General features: G+C 42.4%; 1 pseudogene; it reads left to right on the top strand.

The window, feature by feature from the left end:
* Positions 1-2991: 2991 nt before the first annotated feature.
* On the top strand, positions 2992-3114 carry LOC138843610 (U5 spliceosomal RNA; annotated as a pseudogene).
* The last annotated feature ends 15450 nt before the right edge of the window (positions 3115-18564 follow it).

Genomic DNA, 18564 nt, shown 5'->3' with positions numbered 1-18564 from the left:
GAGACAGAGAGAAAGGTCTTCCTTTGCCGTTGGTTCACCCTCCAATGGCCGCCGCGGCCGGTGCCCCGTGCTGATCCGAAGCCAGGAGCCAGGTGCTTCTCCTGGTCTCCCATAGGGTGCAGGGCCCAAGCACTTGGGCCATCCTCCATTGCAGTCCCTGGCCACAGCAGAGAGCTGGCCTGGAAGAGGGGCAACCGGGACAGAATCCGGTGCCCCAACCGGGACTAGAACCTGGTGTGCCAGCACTGCAAGGCGGAGGAATAGCCAATTGAGCCGTGGCACTGGCCTCCCCAGTGAATTAAAGCTCCACCTCCTAAAGTTTCCTCCACCCCCACAGAGCCATCCTGGGGTCAACCTTTTAACATCTGGACCCTTGAGGGACACCCAGACTAATAATCAAATCACAGCGTGCTCTGGTCATTCCAAAAGACTGCCCTGGAAGTCATACCTAAAAACTCAACAGAGAACGTAGTTTTTAATCCTCCTAATGATTTAATGCCCTATAATTAGAGACAGATTTATCATGAAGTTGCAGAAGCTTAAGACTTCAGAGACCCTCATTGCATAGGCCCTTGCCTGGTCATGTATTTTTTAAAATGTTCCAAAAGTGAGATACTTTAATTGCTATAAATGAAAGCTATTGTCTCATTGCAATGGAACTTTCCCTCAGTTACACTTTCATTTGTTTCCAGGGTTGATAGGGTGGCCTTAGGCATTTTGGGGGATCCAGTTAAGGAAAAATTGAGTTAGGTATATATTTAGATTGGAATAACAGACACTTTTTTTTGTTGTTTGGAATCACTCCTAAAGTCCAGTATGTGGAGTCACACAATTTCACAACTTGAGGGGAAATAAATCATCTTGTACCAAAAGAGCAGGTATTGAAGAAGTAACAAAGTTTAAAATTTTTCAAAAATAAAGAAACTAATTTGTGGGAAATGCTTCCAAATCTTGTAGTTCAGAGTAAAAGGAAATTTGACATGGTTTACACAATATGTGCTGTAATTCTTATGTCTTATGTGCTATCCATAATGAATTGTTAAAGTGAAAGAAATTTTCTAAACTATCATCACAATAAAAAATTTCAGTCACCTTGAGAAAAACTAATCCTGTAAAATCATTTCCAAATAAAGAGGAAATCAAAAGGCATATGCAAAAAGTGTAGGGAAAACACTGGGAAAGTGTATCAAGCATTTAATATTTTACACTTTTAGATTTTGAGAACTGTGGTAAACATCAGATCTTTAGAATTTATAATTTGTGATTTATTATGAGCAAATTTGAATTTCACATCTAATTTTGCATTTATAATATATCCTCTTTTTCCCAAAAAGGAAGCCCAAAGAGACCCAAATTTTGTATGAAAACCATACAAAATGCATGCTCCCAAACAACTAAATCCTTCTTTGCTAGTAATAAACCACCTACATGAGGTTAAGTGGATACTGTTGGAAAATGAGGTAATTAATAGCAAGTGTGCTTATGCGATAGTTACAAGGAAATGGACCTGGAATTGGTTATCTTACCTGGGTTAGTTTGATAGTAATGATCATCTCATTAGCAACAGATGACAGCCTCTGCTTGCCTAGAATGAAGGGCCACTCAAAATGCTGCCAGCTGCTGCACAGCCCACTGGAGTGGGAGTAAGAAATATGAAAATAAAATAACAACAAAAACAGTGATTTGGCTAATTCTAATTGCAATGGTGAACTTAAAATAAGAATAAGCTTCACGTTTCAAACTCTTAGTTCAGGCACAGAGGACCAGAGGATTGTTATAATTACCCTGAAATAATTGCTTTCAAACTATGGCACCTGTAAGAAGGGCTTGTTAGAGTACTAACTGTGGTTTCTGATTCAGTAGATTGGAAATGTACATTTTTGGGCTACATTTCAATCAATTTCAAGGTGATGCTAATGTTGTTGGCCCATGGACTACTCTTTGAAAACCATTGCTTTAAGCAAATGCTTTCTCTAGTGCACTTGCAAGGCAATTATAGTTATAGTATAGGTGTTCCATAGTGTGTGTGTGTGTATATATATCATAATTTCTTTATCCAGTGAACAATTGATGGACATCTGGGTTGATTCCATATCTTTTCTAGTGTGAATTGGGCTGCAATGAACGTAGGGGTACAGATCACTCTGTCATATGCTAATTTCATTTTATTTGGGTAAATTCCCAGGAGTGGGATGGCTGGATCATAAAGTAGGTTCATTTTCAGATTTCTATGGTATCTCCATTCTATCTTCCACAATGACTGTACCAGTTTACAGTCCCACTAACAGCGGATGAGGATACCTTTTTTCCCCACATCCTTGACAGCATTTCTTGTTTATTGATTTCTATATATGAGCCATTCTAACTGGGGTGAGGTAAACCTCGTAAAGGTTTTATTTGCATTTCCCTGATGGCTAGTGATCCTGAGCATTTTTTCATGTGTCTGTTGACCATTTGAATTTTTTCCCTAAAAAATGACTGTTAAAATCCTTTGTCCATTTCTTAACTGGATTGTTTGTGTGGTTGTTGATGAGTTTCTTGAGCTCTTTATAAATTCTGGATATTAATCCTTTATCAGTTACATAATTTGCAAATAATTTCTCCTGTCAGTTGCCCTTCACTTCACTGAGTTTCTTTTGCAGTACAGAAGTGTCACAATTTGATGTACTCCCATTTGTCAATTTTGGCTTTTATCACCTGTGTTTCTGGGTTTTTTTTTTCCCAAAAACTCTTTACCCGTGCCAATGTCTTGCAGGATTTCCACAATGTTCTCTAGTAATTTGGTGATATCAGGTAATAGATTTAAGTCCTTGATTCATTTTGAGTGTATTTTTGTGTAAGGTGTAAGTAGGGGTCTTGTTTCATACTTCCACATGCAGAAATCCAGTTTTCCCAGTACTATTTGTTGAAGAGACTGTCATTGCTCCAGGGACTGATTTCAGCTACTTTGTCAAAATTAGTTGGTTGTAGATGCATGGACTGATTTCTGGAATAGTCTGGTTTCTCTTCAGACAGAATAAGTGTTTTGCCTTTTACTAAACATTTCTGGAGTTCCTATTCTGTTCTATAAGCCGACATGTCTATTTTTTGCCAATACCAGGCTGTTTTGGTTTTAACTGCCCTGCAGTATGTCTTGAAATCTGGTATTGTGATGCCTTCAGCTTTGTTTTTGTTGTTTAAGCTTGCTTTAGCTATTTGGGGTCTCTTGTGTTTCCATATGGATTTCAGAATTGTTTTCTCTACATCTGAGAAGAATGTCGTTGGTATTTTTATTGGTATCGCATTGAATCTGTAAATTGCTTTCAGTAATATGGACGTTTTGATAATATGGATTTTTCCAATCCATGAACATGGAAGATATTTCAATTTTTTTTGTGTCTTGTTCTATTTCTTTCTTTAATGTTTTATAACTTTCATTGTAGACCTTTGACATCCCTAGTTAAATGAATTCCAAGGTATTTAATTTTTTTATACCTACTGTGAATGGGATTGATCTTAGAAGTTGTTTCTTTCTCAGCCGCAGCATTGTCTCTCAGCCATGCCATTATCTGTATACAAAGGCTGTTGATTTTTGTATGTTGATTTTGTATCCTGTCACTTTACCAAACTCTTTTATGAGTTTCAATAGTTTCTCAGTGGAGTCTTTTGAATCTCCTATATATAGAATCACGTCATCTGCAAATACAGATTGTTTGGCTTTCCCCTTTCCAGTTTGTATCACTTTGATATCTTTTTCTTGCCTAATGGCTCTGGCTAAAACTTCCAAGGGAATACTGAATAGCAATGGTGAGAGTGGGCATCTTGTCTGGTTGGATCTTAGTGGGAATGCTTCCAACTTTTCCCTATTCAATAGGATATTGGCTGTGGGTTTATCATAAATTGCCTTGATTGTGTTGAGAAATGCCCCCCCCCCCTTTTGACAGGCAGAGTGGACAGTGAGAGAGAGAGACAGAGAGAAAGATCTTCCTTTTTCTGTTGGTTCACCCCTCAAGTGGCCACTGTGGCCGGCGCACCGTGCTGATCCAAAACCAGGAGCCAGGTGCTTCTCCTGGTCTCCCACGCGGGTGCAGGGGCCTAAGGACTTGTACCATCTTCTACTGCTTTTCCAGGCCATAGCAGAGAGCTGGATCAGGAGAGGAGCAGCCTGGACTAGAACCAGCATTCATTTTGCATTCTGGCACTGCAGGTAGAAGATTAATCTACTCTGCCACAGTGCTGGCCCTGATTTTCATTTTTTTGAATTTGTTCAGACTCTCTTTATGGCCTAGCATATAGTCTATCCTAGAAAAAGATTCCACTGAGAAAAAGAATGTGTATTCTGCAATATGGGATGAAAAGTTTTTAGATATCAGTTATGTCCATTTGGTCCATGGTGTTGATTAGCTATTGTTTCTTTACTGATTTTCTGTCTAGTTGATCTGTCCATTGATGAAAGTAGGGTGTTGGCCGGTGCTATGGCTCACTTGGCTAACCCTCCGCCTGCGGCACTGGCACCCGGGTTCTAGTCCTGGTTGGGGCGCCGGATTCTGTCCCGGTTGCCCCTCTTCCAGTCCAGCTCTCTGCTGTGGCCCAGGAGTGCAGTGGAGGATGGCCCAAGTGTTTGGGCCCTGCACCCTATGGGAGACCAGGAGAAGCACCTGGCTCCTGGCTTCAGATCAGCGTGGTGCGCCAGCCGCAGCGGCCATTGGAGGGTGAACCAACGGCAAAGGAAGACCTTTCCTCTGTCTCTCTCTCTCTCTCACTGTCCACTCTGCCTGTCCAAAAAAATAAAGTGGGGTGTTGAAGTCCCCCATTACTATGGTATTGGAGTCTATGTCTGCCTTTGGATCCATGAACAGTTCTTTTAAATAGCCAGGTGCTTGCCATTGGGTGCTTATACATTTGTTATAGTCACATATTCCTGTTGAATGGATCCCTTCATCACTACAAAATGCCCTTCTTTGTCTTTTTTTTTTTTAGCAGTTTTTGTGCTAGATCTATTTTGTCTGATATTAGGATGGCTACACCAGTTCTTTTTTGATGTCCATTAGCATGAAACACCTTTCCCTGTCCTTTCACTTTCAATCTGCATCATATTTGTTGGTGAGGTGCTCCTGTAGCAGCAAATAGATGAGTCTTGTTTTTTAATCCATTCAGCCAGCCTGCGTTTTTAAACTGGAGAATTTAGGCTGTTCACATTCAAAATTACTATAATTAACTAATAATTTGGCCCTGACATTTTCCCATAAATATTCCTATTGTTTACTTTGGGTTTCCATTGTACTTTTACTGGGAGATTTTTGCCTTCACATTCTTTCATACCGATGTCTGTCTTTCTGGGTTTCTGTGTGTAGCACATCCGTAAGCATCTTTCGTAAGGCTGGGCAAGTGGTGACAAATTCTTTCAATTTCTGTTTGCTATGGAAGGTCTTTATTTCAACTTCATTCATAAATGAGAGCATTGAAGAGCAGAATCTTTTGGATTGACAGTTTTTTCTTTAAGACTTGGACTGTCAGTCTGTTTTCTCTTAGCCCAATGAGAAGTCTAATTGGAGATGCTCTGAAAGTAATCTCATGTTTCTCATGCACATTTTTCTTTATGTTTTACTGTTGAGAGTTTGACTACAACGTGTTATGGTGAAGATCTTTTCTGGTCATTTTTATCGTGAGTTCTATGTGCTTCTTGTACTTGGTTTCCCTTTCTCCAAATTAGGGTAAGTTGTGTTGTTTGATAGTATCCCATAACTCTCCAACACTGTTTTTAAATTTTCTAGTTTTTTTTTTTTTCGTTCTGACTGAAAAATTTCCAAAGATTTGTCTTCTATCTTCTATCTTGGAAATACTTTCTTCTGCCTCACTAAGTCTGTTATTAAGGCTTTCCACTGAACTTTTATTTGACATATTCATCATTTCTAATATTTCGTCTTGATTTCTCTTCAAAATCTCAATTTCTTGGGAGAATTTTTCATTCATGTCATGTATGGATTTCTTTAATTTTTGGATTTGTGTCATTGCTTCTGAGTAATCCTATGATTAATCTTTTGAATTGCATTTCAGGCATTTCATCAGTCTCTTCATCTTCACATTCTAATATTGAAGCATTGTTGTGTTCCTTTGGGGCAGGCTCATGTTGTCTTATTCTTGTGCATTTATTCTTTTTTTTTTTTTTTTTTTTTTTTTTTTTTTTTTTGACAGGCAGAGTGGACAGTGAGAGAGAGAGACAGAGAGAGAAAGGTCTTCCTTTTGCCGTTGGTTCACCCTCCAATGGCCGCCGCTGCAGCCGGCGCACCGCGCTGATCTGATGGCAGGAGCCAGGATCCAGGTGCTTTTCCTGGTCTCCCATGGGGTGCAGGGCCCAAGCACCTGGGCCATCCTCCACTGCACTCCCTGGCCATAGCAGAGAGCTGGCCTGGAAGAGGGGCAACCGGGACAGAATCCGGCGCCCCAACCGGGACTAGAACCCGGTGTGCCGGCGCCGCAAGGTGGAGGATTAGCCTATTGAGCCACGGCGCCGGCTGTGCATTTATTCTTAAGCAATTGTGGAGATACTTGGAGTTTTCTTCCTCTGATGGATTTATCTTTGGACTATGCCTCTGTGGCTTCTTGGAGTATCTGCCATTTCAGTAAATACCCAAATGAGTGTGCTGGGTGTGGCCAGGGAGCTCTTCTCAGTGCTCCAGTGTTGGGTGTATCCAGGGTGACACCCAAGTTGGGTGTGTTAGATATCATCTTTATTATCAGCAGGGAGGTTTTGATCACTTCTGTTGGCTTAATCAGATTCACTTCATCTCTTCCAAGGTGATCAAGGCTTAGATGTTAACCAAGAGTGAGTGCAATACTCATTTGTGCTGCTGTCAGCACTGTACAAAGGATCTGTGCAGTCCTCAGTGTGAGCACAGATCCCATTGCAATGACCCCCTGCAGGCAGTCAGGGAGCTCTGAGTATGTGAAGTCACTCACTGATTGCCAGGAACCTCAGCTATACCCTGCACCCTCTTGTTCAGTCACAGCACACAAGGCTCTCACAATCATGGGGTGCAGAGGATCTGCTTTGATTTGCTAGTCTATCCTATCCACAAATAGCAGAGACACTCCCAGAGTCAACTGCTTGGGGGTGCTCCACCTCAGTAGTTTGAGCTCCAGAGCCTGTGATGTGTTGAGAGCTTGGAGGCACCTCACAGTCCTACATGAGTGCACAGCCCTCTGTTGATCCTTCCAGCCAGACTCAAAGTCAGTGGGGAGTGTGGATTTTTTCCCTCTGATACAATCCCTGGATCACATCCATGCACAATACCCACCTGCTCAAGCCCTACTCATTTTACAATTGTGCTGGGCACATACAAGGGTCTGCAGCTGGTACTCATGTCAGACTAGCTCCTTCTCCCTGCCTGTTTCTGGGTTTGTGCCCTAGAGCTGCTGCATTTGCCTCTGCTGACAAGATGGCGGCCATCTCGGCCAGCTGATGGGTGTGAACACATGACCGCAACAGCTGCTTCCCACTTATGTCCAAAATAGTGCCCGCCCTTTCTCAGCTGGTTGCCAGGTGCCCTTGTGTGGGGGGAGATGCGAAGAGAGAAACGTGCCCCTTTTCTTTTGCTCTTGGTGAGCAGGCACCGTGTTCCCCTCAGGGCTCTGGGCTGGACTCAGAGACAGTGTAGTCTGCTAAGTTCTCAACGGCTATATCACCAGTGGTATGGGCCGCTGCAGTCTGATCTCACCTTGCTCTCCAAAGCTGGAGCTTTCTCCAGCTCTGGGCTGCAGGGGTTGTTTGCTGTGTCCATGCTCATTGTTGTGCATCTTCACCTTCCATACAGATCCACAGCATCGCTCCTCCTGCGGAATCTCCACTGCAGTTTTTCCTCCAACTCTCCCCCTAAGAATGCACTTTCTCCCCCAGTTTTTTTTTTTTTTTACTTTAATATTTTTGCCTAGCCTAGAGGAGACTTCCCTGTCACTATTCCACCATCTTGGCATTCCCAATAAAAGATTAATATCCAAAATATTTCAGGAATTCAAGAAACAACAGCAACAAAAAACAATCAGTCCTGTTAAGAGAGGGCAAAAGACCTACATAAAAGCTTCTCAAGAGAAGGAATATAAATGACCAACAAATATGTGAAAAAGCTCAGTATCACTAGCCATCAAGGAAATGAAAATCGAAAACACAGGCCGGTGGCGCTGCTCACTAGGCTAATCCTCCGCTTGCGGTGCCAGAACCCGGGTTCTAGTCCCATTGGGGTGCCGGATTCTGTTGTTCCTCTTCCAGTCCAGCTCTCTGCTGTGGCCCAGGAAGGCAGTGGAGGATGGCCCAAGTGCTTGGGCCCTGCACTGGCATGAGAGACCAGGAGGAAGCACCTGGCTCCTGGCTTCGGATCAGTGCAACGTGCCTACCTTAGCGGACACTTGGTGGGTGAACCAACGGAAAAGGAAGACCTTTCTCTCTGTCTCTCTCTCTCACTGTCTAACTCTGCCTGTCAAAAAAAAAAAAATTGAAAACACAGTGAGATATCCATCACCTCACCCCTCTTAGAATAGTTATTACCAAACAGAAAGTTACAAATGCTGGTGAGGATGTGGAGAAAGGAGAATGCTCATCCACCATTGAATACAAGTGAAAATTAGTGCAGCCACCGTGGAAACCAGTGTGGCGATTCCTTTAAAAAGTAGAAATGCAACTACTATATGATCCAATCCTACTACTGGTTATATATTCAAAGACATGAAATCATAGTATTAGAGATTATAGTTTTACCATATTTATTGGACATAACTCTTTACCTTCAAAACATTTTAAGCCAGAAGTGACACAATTTGTGGTTTTAAAATATAGTGAATATACTAAGAAAGGCACAATGCTAGAATTCTGTTAATAAAGGAGAAACATAAGTAAAGACTTCCATACATAATTACTTTCATTAACATTCTAAGAATTGTAAATTTATCGTAAACATTTGGATTTAGCATGGAACCGGAATAGCAGAGAGGAAAGAGCACAGCTTTTGGGGAAATTCAGATCAGACCTTCATCCCAGCTTTTCAAAATCTGGCTTTGAGATTCAAGGAAACATGTCAATGCTATGAGCATGCATTTCCTCATCAGTAAGATGGGAATAAATTTTAATTGTTGGTACACTTTGCCTATCACCAGGAGCCCACTCTGAGAAATCAGAGTAAACTGGCTCAACTCTCCAAACTGTGACAATTCAAAGTCCTTCCCACATCTCCCTGTCACTTCTAAGGGCTCCTGTCTTTACGATTCTACATGCATGTTTTGGTACCAATGAAACTTTCTCAGCATATTGGTCTAGGAGCAAGCCCTTTCCACACCAGAAGTTCCCTGAACCAAGCATTACATAAGCTTAACAGACAGGAAATTGGTAGGAAGGTCTCACTGGGAGGTATCCACTTCCTGTCTTCCTCTTTCTGGTTCCCTTTTGTCTGTGGTTCAATATCAATGAAAAAAAAGTCAAAAGCCTACCTCCATCTGCCAAGAATTATTCTGCCCCCTCCTGCATTCTCTCACTGTCTCACCTAATCAACCACCACAGTATTTTTCTAATATAGTTCTCTTTTTGTAAGAGGAATTCTGGAGAGTGATATTTTCTTCATATCATTACATAAGATTTCAAAATCATTCATTAGCTACTAATAATATTGATGCAGTATTTCAGTGTGTAGCAAAACGTGACTTTAACCTTTTATGTTTTGCTTACAAGCAGAACCACCCCCTTGTCAGTCTCTCTAATCTAAACTAGAGGATGATCATATTAGTTTTGTTGCAGAAACAACTACAAATGGCAATGCCTTCCAAATAGAAGTTTCTTTTTCACTAATATTTCACAGGGACTCCAGGTCAGCGACAGATGTGTTCTTGACAGTAAGTAGGCTAGGCTTGGCTTCATTTGTCATCACATTCTGGGACCTGAGTTGAAGATGCTGCCTTATGTAGGCTATATCATCTCACAGCAGATGGAAAAGGGGACCAGAGAAGCACACAATGGATTTTAAGCCCTCTGCTCAAACATGACATATATCATGTTCACTTACACTCTACTAGCCCAAGAAGTTCCAATGCCAAGTCTAATATCAATGAGCAAAGAAGTAGAGAGGCTGATTATACAAATGGATAATGGCCAGATCTTTGCAATACAACTCTGACTCACAGCCTCTGCAGCAACCAGCCCGGGAAGCCAAACCACACCCTCTGTACAACCAACCCAGAAAACCCAGGACTTCCTTTTTGACTTCCAGGTGCCCTATTTTTTGCCCCTGCATCCAACTCAGGCTCAACCAGAGAAAGCAAAATATGCTTTCCAAAGCAACTAGATAATGTGCCCCACTTCTAGGGAGCCCTCCTCAAGCCTCCTCATGCCAACATCCTCCCATCAGCGTGCACCTGCAGCTCTCCCTGTCATTCACTGTAAAACTTTTCAATTCCTCTGCCTGTCTTTGAGTCTCTGACTAGCACAAGTGTTTGTGGCTGACTCCTTTGCTGTGGAACAAACTCTGGAAAAGTAGCCTGTGTTCCCTTTAGAGAGATCTTTCCTTGTTTCCACAAAGTTATCCCACCTACAGTGGCAGACTGGGGTGGGAAGGGTTATTGCGAATATCATGGCATTGGGTAGGCATGAGGGAAGGGGAGACTAATTAAAAATGGATAATAACATAATCTGCCATAGCCAACCCTTAGGACTGTGAAAAGTGCTCATCCTCCCCTCCTCCCCTCCCAGTGAAATTCTATCCAATTGTGATGGCACTCTTGAAGCCCTGGATTTTCTGACAATCTGTTTCAGGTCTGGGTGTGAACTAAAACACGAATCACATACACAGGGTGTAACCGTGGCTCTGGAGCAAGATAATGGTAACAAACTCTCTGGGAAGGAGAGGAATGAGAATTTACTGCAATCGCTTATCCATAGCATTTCTAGAATCCTGCTGGGAAAAGACTTCAAAAACCTCTTCTCTGTGTAGGAAATGCCTCTTGGTTGGGCTTCAGTTCTGAGTCCCGTAGGTTCTCCAGTCCACTTTGATCCATTGCTCTTCACTCCTCTCACTGGCAGAGTCTTCCTTTTTCAGTCTCCTGCACAGAGCTCACTGAAGAACATGCTCTTCTATGGCTGAATGCGTCTCAGTCTGCTTGCTGCCTATAGAGATCTGGGGGTCCAACAGTTTGTTTTTGTTTTAAATATTTCTCTCTCTCCCTCCCTCCCTCTCTCTCACTCTCCCTCTCCCTTCCTCCCTCCCTCCTTCTCTCTCTCTCTCTCGCACACACACAAATACTTTATTTGTATTGGCTTTATTTCTGTTTGATTCTATGTGCCAATAATCACAACTACAATTTTTGTCAAGTGCTTCCTCCTTCTACCAAGTACTTTGAGGTTATCAGTGTTTTATGCGGTAGATATTCTCTTATCTCTTTGTCCTGAACCAGCAGTGCAGATGAAGAGATTTATTTGTGGAGGGGGAGACTTAGTCCACTTAGGGATTTCAACCATGTTTAATTCTTTGCCCAAAGGTTGACATTTGTTGCTCAGAGTATTTCTATCTTTTACTGGCAGATAAAGGAAAGAGCTTTATATTTTAACCCTGAAAATCTCAACATTTCTAAATCCCCCATTCCTTCTCATTCTACTTAGTCAATTCCTTTCAGAGTTCATTTCTTCTTGATAGTAAATTCATCCAATAACAACCATGGCATGCCAGTTACATTCTGTTTCACCATACTTAGTCTGAAGTCACAAGTATATTAAATGTAAAATCTTCCTCCAAATTACCGTGGACAGTGGTCATACCAAATATTCATTATTCCGTACCATAGGTTGTCATTCTTCCCTGTCTTGAATTAAAGTTGCCCTGTTATATAGTGGCCAGAAGCCAATGCTACCATCTTTAGGGCTTTGGTTAAGCAGCATTCCACTCTTGGTATCCATCTTGGTATATTCATTTTGCTGTAATAAAAAGTGGCCTCTGTGGCTTCTAAAATAAAGATTTATTTAATACTCATGTCAGACCCAACCTGGAGTAGCAACACCTGCCTAGAAATGCAGTCCTCATGTTAGATAGAAGAGGGTGTCAGAGCCAACTGTTTCATGTCATTTATCATATCTGCCCAAAACAATTAGCCAAAGGAAGTTACATGGCCAAGCCTAGTACCAATTGGACAAGGAAAAATATTCTTCCATCAGAGGGAACTGCAATGGGTTAAAATGTAGAAACTTTTTATAAGAAAAGGGAAAACAAATAATTGGAGAAATAATTGTCTACTATGGTAAACAACAGAATTACTGTCAGCTCACTCTCTTTGGATTCTGCACCATAGATCATTTTTTTTTAAAAAAATTATTGTATTGAGCTTGTACAGATTTTTCTTGTCATTATTCTCTAAAATCTAGTATAACAATTATTTACATGGCATTTAGCTTGTATTAGATATTACAAGTAACCTAGAGATGATTTAAAGTATACAGGAGACTTGCATAGATCATAGGCAAATACTGTACCATTTGATCTGAAGGATTTCAGCATTCAGGGATTTTGGTATGGGGGTTGGTTCTGCAAGAGTCCCCCATGGCTATCAAGGGACAACTCTGTTTGAGAATCTGTTTTCCATCCTTGATATTGACCAATCAAGATAATGAGTTAAAAAGTCTCCCCTAAAACTTATGATGTTGTTAGTTTATAATCACGGTTCTTGGGAAGTTCATTTTCTAGTACCGAGAGACCTGCCTTGCTATCCCCAGGGGACAGTGTTGACTGGCATCTCTGGATGCGTGCATCTGTGATTTACACTGTCTTACTTTTGCTCCTGCTAATCCTTGAGAAGAAGAGGGAGAAGGTCAAGAAAATAATGGGTGTGATTTGCTTTTGCTTGCATGTGATTGCTTGGCATTCACACACCCTCTCTAGTCATCCATCAGCTTGTCATGTTCCAAGTGGAGTGAAAGCAAAAGATGCTCCCCATCAACTCTGTTGACTTTGCATTCCTAAAACCACCTTGGCCAGGGAACACTGGGTGACACTGGGAGGACTGAATTATAGATTCTACCTTTCAGGAACATAAACCTATTCCACCTTATCATGGTTTAACTATGAGTAGACCAGGCCGATTCCTAGAATAGCATGGAAACAGTAAGGTCACACACACCAATTGTAAAAGTTCTCCAAGCATGTGAATAATCTGTCCTACTGATCCATAGCTCAGCAGCCAATTGCCCCCTTGCTAGCTTTGCCCACTGGGAGCAGATTTAATTTTACCTCTGGCACAGGGTAGCAGGTAGCATGGATGTGCCTTTGCAGCAAATAGAAAAAAGGTGTTGCCTCTGGGTAGACAAATCAGAAAAAGAATTCCCACTGCAATGTGTAAACATTTTTAATGATCTCCTTTGGTGAATTACTGAAAGACATCCACCAACTCCCACTGCCTCACTGGGGGAAAGCACATGGGTTAATTTTTTAAAAGTTGCTTTGTGAAAAGAAGAAAAATGTACTACCTCATCCTAGCAAGTGTAGCCTTGAGCCAAAACCTTGGCTTGGCAAGTGCAGCCTGGCTTTCATGGCAGCCCCCACTCAGCCCTTGGACTGGGTGCCTTTGCTCAGTGCACAAAAATACAATTATGAGTGACAGCTCTGCACTTGACATTAAGCATGGGATGCAAAAATCTCATGTAAAACTTGTCCAAATGTATATTTTCCACCAATAAATTTCTTTCTCAGCTTCTGCGGACCAGTGTTGAGTGGTTTAATTAAACTCCACACTGATGTGAGCCAGTCACTTACATCCATTCTCTATTGAGAAAGGAGCCCTAGGTAACTTAGTCGTTTCAACACAATGAGACCTTTCTCTTCCATGTAGGTAATACGTCATGTGTGGTGCCCTCTGAAGGAGTTATTTATATGCTTCCGGAATGTAGAAACGAGGTAATGGGCTGGTGTTTGGAGGCGTTTTCTCTCTTTTTCACGGTCATTTTACAATTTATTCTCCTTTCTGGTTCAGTTCTGCACATTCAGATCTTCACCTTTTCTTGCCAATTGCAAGCCGGTAATTGTACACTTGAAAATGTTTGCAGGATTTTCTCCAGACACCTGCTGTCAACTACCACGTGTCAGAGACTTGTATGGTAAATGGCGCTTGTTACAGATTTGCCACAAGCTGTCATAAAGAAGGCAGTCTTCAAGCCCTGTGCTTCACACAGCATCACTCTCAGCAGTGCAAAGGGACAGGTTACATGTTTTACAACACTTACGAATAGTTTTAACAAAAAAAATGATCAGTAAACCAAGACTGTGTACTTCTAGGAGAAACTCCTGTGAAAGCATTGCAGCGGCTTCCACTCTAATATCAGCTCTAATTTTTCTCATCTGTACAGTTTCCACTCTGGTAATGCATTTGTGTTCAAAGTGTAAAAGCAGAGCGTCTGGTAAATTTTTTTAAAAAGTACACCTACTCACAGTAGACGCAGTCATGAATCATATAGGATCACTCATCAGAAGCTATGTGAAGCTCATAAAATGGAAAGTAACAATAAATAAACCAATTTTTTTTAAAACTTTCTCAGCTCCAAGATTTATAAATATTATTTTTAAATGGACTTTTTAAAGGGAGGGGGACAGAGAGGTCTCATTTACCGGTTCACTCCCCAAATTCCTATAATGACCAGGGCTGGGCTGGAGCCAGAGCCAGGAACTGGAAACTCAATCCATGTCTCCCAAATAGTAACAGGAACCCAATTACCTGAGCCGTCACTGTTGCCTCCCAAAACCCAAATTAGCAGGAAGCTGGAGTCAGGAGCTAGAGCCAGGAATTGAATCTTGATATTCTGATATGGGAGACAGGTGTCTTGAACACTACTAGACTCCTGCTCCCTAAATAATAATTTCTAATTGTTAAAAATGTTCATCTATCCATCCACCAGAGGCAAGTCAGTGTGATCCGTCATTACTGTGTAATGAGTTAAATGGCTGTAATAAATCTAGTTAAAATTTGCACAGCACTATGATCCTCCTGAGGATTCTAAGATCAGCTAATGCAGAGAGAGGGGCTTCCTAGTCTTCTCCTTTCTGACTTCATTTGGCAGGAACGTAAAAGAAGGATGTTTTCGGGTGCAGGTAACAGAGATCTCAACTATGCCTAGCAAGAATCATTTGAAGAAAGAGAATCCCTCATACACCATAAGAGGCCCGGGAGTAAGGAGGGTTGTGGGACTGATTAACTCAGTGACTGGTGATGGTATCAGTTCTCTCCTTCTCAGTGTTGTTGGTTCTAGCTGGTTATAAGATGACTGGCAATTCTACAGTTCATCTCCTAATAAAATGCAAATGATGGAATTTCTTGTCCATGGCTCTCTCTTAGGAGCAAGAAGATGTGTGCTAGAAGGTTCCATAAACTCATTCCTTAAAGCCACCACTGGCAAAAGGAGTGGGATGCCAAATAATAAGCCAGATCTATTGCTGGAGCTGGGCAGGCATTAGTTATCCCAAGGTACACGGCTCCATGCTATGTGGGGTACACTTTCACACAACTGGGCTTCTGCTAGGGAAAAAAAAAGACAGGAAGTGGATACTTAATGAGGAATCCATATGATCCTCTCAGATACCTAAATCTGCTCACAGTTTAATAAATCTTAGTAAAAGACTCACCAAAGTTACTGTTGAAATCCTGATCATGCTAACAAAACACTCCTTAAGAGATCCAGTTTTTTCATGATGTTATTTTTTTTAATTTTTTTATTTTATTATTTGACAGATAGTGAGAGAGAGAGACAGAGAGAAAGATCCTCCTTCCATTGGTTCACCCCCCAAATGGCTGCTACAGCAGGAACTACGCCAATCCGAAGCCAGGAGCCAGGTGCTTCTTCCTGTTCTCCCATGCGGGTGCAGGGGCCCAAGCACTTGGGCCATCCTTCACTGCCCTCCCAGACCACAGCAGAGACTGGACTGGAAGAGGAGCAACCAGGACTAGAACCCGGTGCCCATATGGGATGCTGGCAACGCAGGTGGAGGATTAACCCAGTGAGCCACAGCGCCGGCCCCACATGATGTTGTTATTTTTAAGAAATAAACCCCTATACATCTTCACTTATTGAGCTCAATCAACTTTTTTTTTTTTTTGACAGGTGGAGTGGACAGTGAGAGAGACAGAGAAAGGTCTTCCTTTGCCGTTGGTTCACCCTCCAATGGCTGGCGCCACTGGCGCGCTGCGGCCGGCACATCGCGCTGATCCAAAGCCAGGAGCCAGATGCTTCTCATGGTCTCCCATGGGGTGCAGGGCCCAAGCACTTGGGCCATCCTCCACTGCCTTCCTGGGCCACAGCAGAGAGCTGGCCTGGAAGAGGGGCAACCGGGACAGAATCCGGCGCCCCGACCGGGACTAGAACCCAGTGTGCCGACGCCGAAAGGCGGAGGATTAGCCTAGTGAGCCGCAGCGCCGGCTTTGCGCTCAATCAACTTTATGGCTAAGAAATTTCTCATAATTATTTTTAGTATAGGTATTTTGTCCAGTTTTAATTGCTTGATAGGGACTGGTGCTGTGTTGTAGTAGGTTCAGCCTCCGCCTGCAGCACCAGCATTCCATATAGATACCAGTTTGAGTCCCCGCTGCTCCTCTTCCAGTCCAGCTCCCTGCTAATGGTCTGAGAAAGCAGCAGAAGATGGCTCAAGTGCTTGTGCCCCTGCACCCACGTGGGAGGCCTGGAGGAAGCTCCTGGCTCCTGGCTTTGGATCTGCCCAGCTCTGGCTGTTGTGGCCATTTGGGAAGTAAACCAGCAGATGGAAGATCTCTCTCTCTGTCTCTCCCTCCCTCTGTCTGTAACTTTGCCTCTCAGATAAACAAATAAACTGTTTTAAAAAATTGCTGGATACTCACTACAAAGAAAACTAACTGGGTTCATAGTCAATGTGAACATATTGAGAGTCTAAAAATGTGGATCTTCTCAAGAGATAAGGGAGACATTTCCAGTTTATCGTCATTTATTACTTTTTCTGATACAGTTGCTGATTCCCTTATGTATTTTTCAATCCCATGTAAGTAGTCCACATGTTTTCTAAGTAGCCTAAAACCTCACTGCTCAAAATATATAGTCCTTGGATCAGCAGCACAAGCATCATCTTGGAACTCATAGAAATGCAAAATCTTAGGCCCCCGCTCTAGACCTACAGAATCTACATTTTAAGATGACTTCCTGAAGTTAAGCTGCACTTAAAATTTGAGCCACATGCAGGAGACAATGGGCTTAGCATTTAAAATGCCAGTTAAAATGCTGGCATCTCATAGAGAGTATGGCTCCATATCCAGGTCCACTCCTGACTCCAGCCTCCTGCTGATACATAGCCAAGGGGGTAGCAGTGATGGCTCAAACTATTGATCCCTGCCACCAACAGGGGAAACTTGAATGGAGTTCCCAGCTCCCTGCTGCAGCCCAGCCCAGCCCCAGTTGTTACAGGAATTTGGGGAATGAACTAGCAAATGGGAACCTTCTCTCTCTCCCATTTGTCTCTCTCCTCTCTGTTTCTCTGCCTCTCAAATTAACTGGTTGATTACTTAAAATCTGATCAGCACTACTGTAGATATAGGTAGGCATGCTCTTGGCCTCTGAGGCCAGCAGGGTGCGTATACATAAATATGAACTCAAGCACCTGGCCTCAGAGGATATAACTCGTATCACTTTAATTTGGAACTTAAGGAAGCAAAGGAATATCATGGACTCAGAGAACAAAATTCCTGCTTAGCTCTTATCTCTGTTCCTTTACTGTAAATATCCAAGCTCTGTTTGAACTCATTGACGTATGCATGCAGGGTACCAGGAGAGTGTGTGATTTTTTTTTCTTCTGATCACTTTAAAAGAGTCTAGACATTTGGGCATGGGGTTGGTGATACAGTGTGGAAAAACTAAAGCTCATAATTTGCTTGGAATCCTTTCGATCAATGCTGGCAGTATTTTTTACCAAATACGGTCTCAGAGTGATACAGAAGCCAGCACATGGCGGGTGCTCAGTAAATACCCATGTTAATTTTTTTAAGTGATAATACGGTTAAAGTTACAGGCTGAAATTTGTTCCTATGGCTTGATCCTCTGGACAAGTACAGTATGTTCAGAGGCTTATCTACCCCACATTTAGCATGCTCCCCAAATGGCATTTCTCTCATTTCCTCGAAAAGCCTTTTCTGGAGAAACTTCAGATCAGAAGCCAAAGAAAATTCAGCTCAATTTGCCCTGCTCCCCACGGAGCTCGCAATGACTGAAGGCTTTCATTCCCTCCTCTCCCACAGTAATTCTGGGTGTGCATTAGTCACCATCTGTGTTTCCCTACCTTTCACCATGAGAAAGCAGTGGATTTGCTGGGCTCCTCTGAGCTAAGTCAGCAGCAGGCGGCTGCGTCGTCTTCGTGGGCAGTTGTTTTACGTGGTTGCTGTAGTTGTTTTGTTTTGCTATTGAGGAAATAGACAAGCAGATGTTTACAAAGTATGACAGAAGATGCAAATGTAAATTCTATTCGGTTCTCATCTCCTTTGGCTCCCCCCTTGCTTTTTTTTTTTTTTTTGACAGGCAGAGTGGACATTGAGAGAGAGAGACAGGGAGAAAGGTCTTCT

Source organism: Oryctolagus cuniculus, chromosome 8 (genome assembly GCF_964237555.1).
Source record: "Oryctolagus cuniculus chromosome 8, mOryCun1.1, whole genome shotgun sequence".
Classification (NCBI taxonomy): Eukaryota; Metazoa; Chordata; class Mammalia; order Lagomorpha; family Leporidae; genus Oryctolagus; species Oryctolagus cuniculus.
This window is presented reverse-complemented; position numbering and strand designations above follow the sequence as displayed.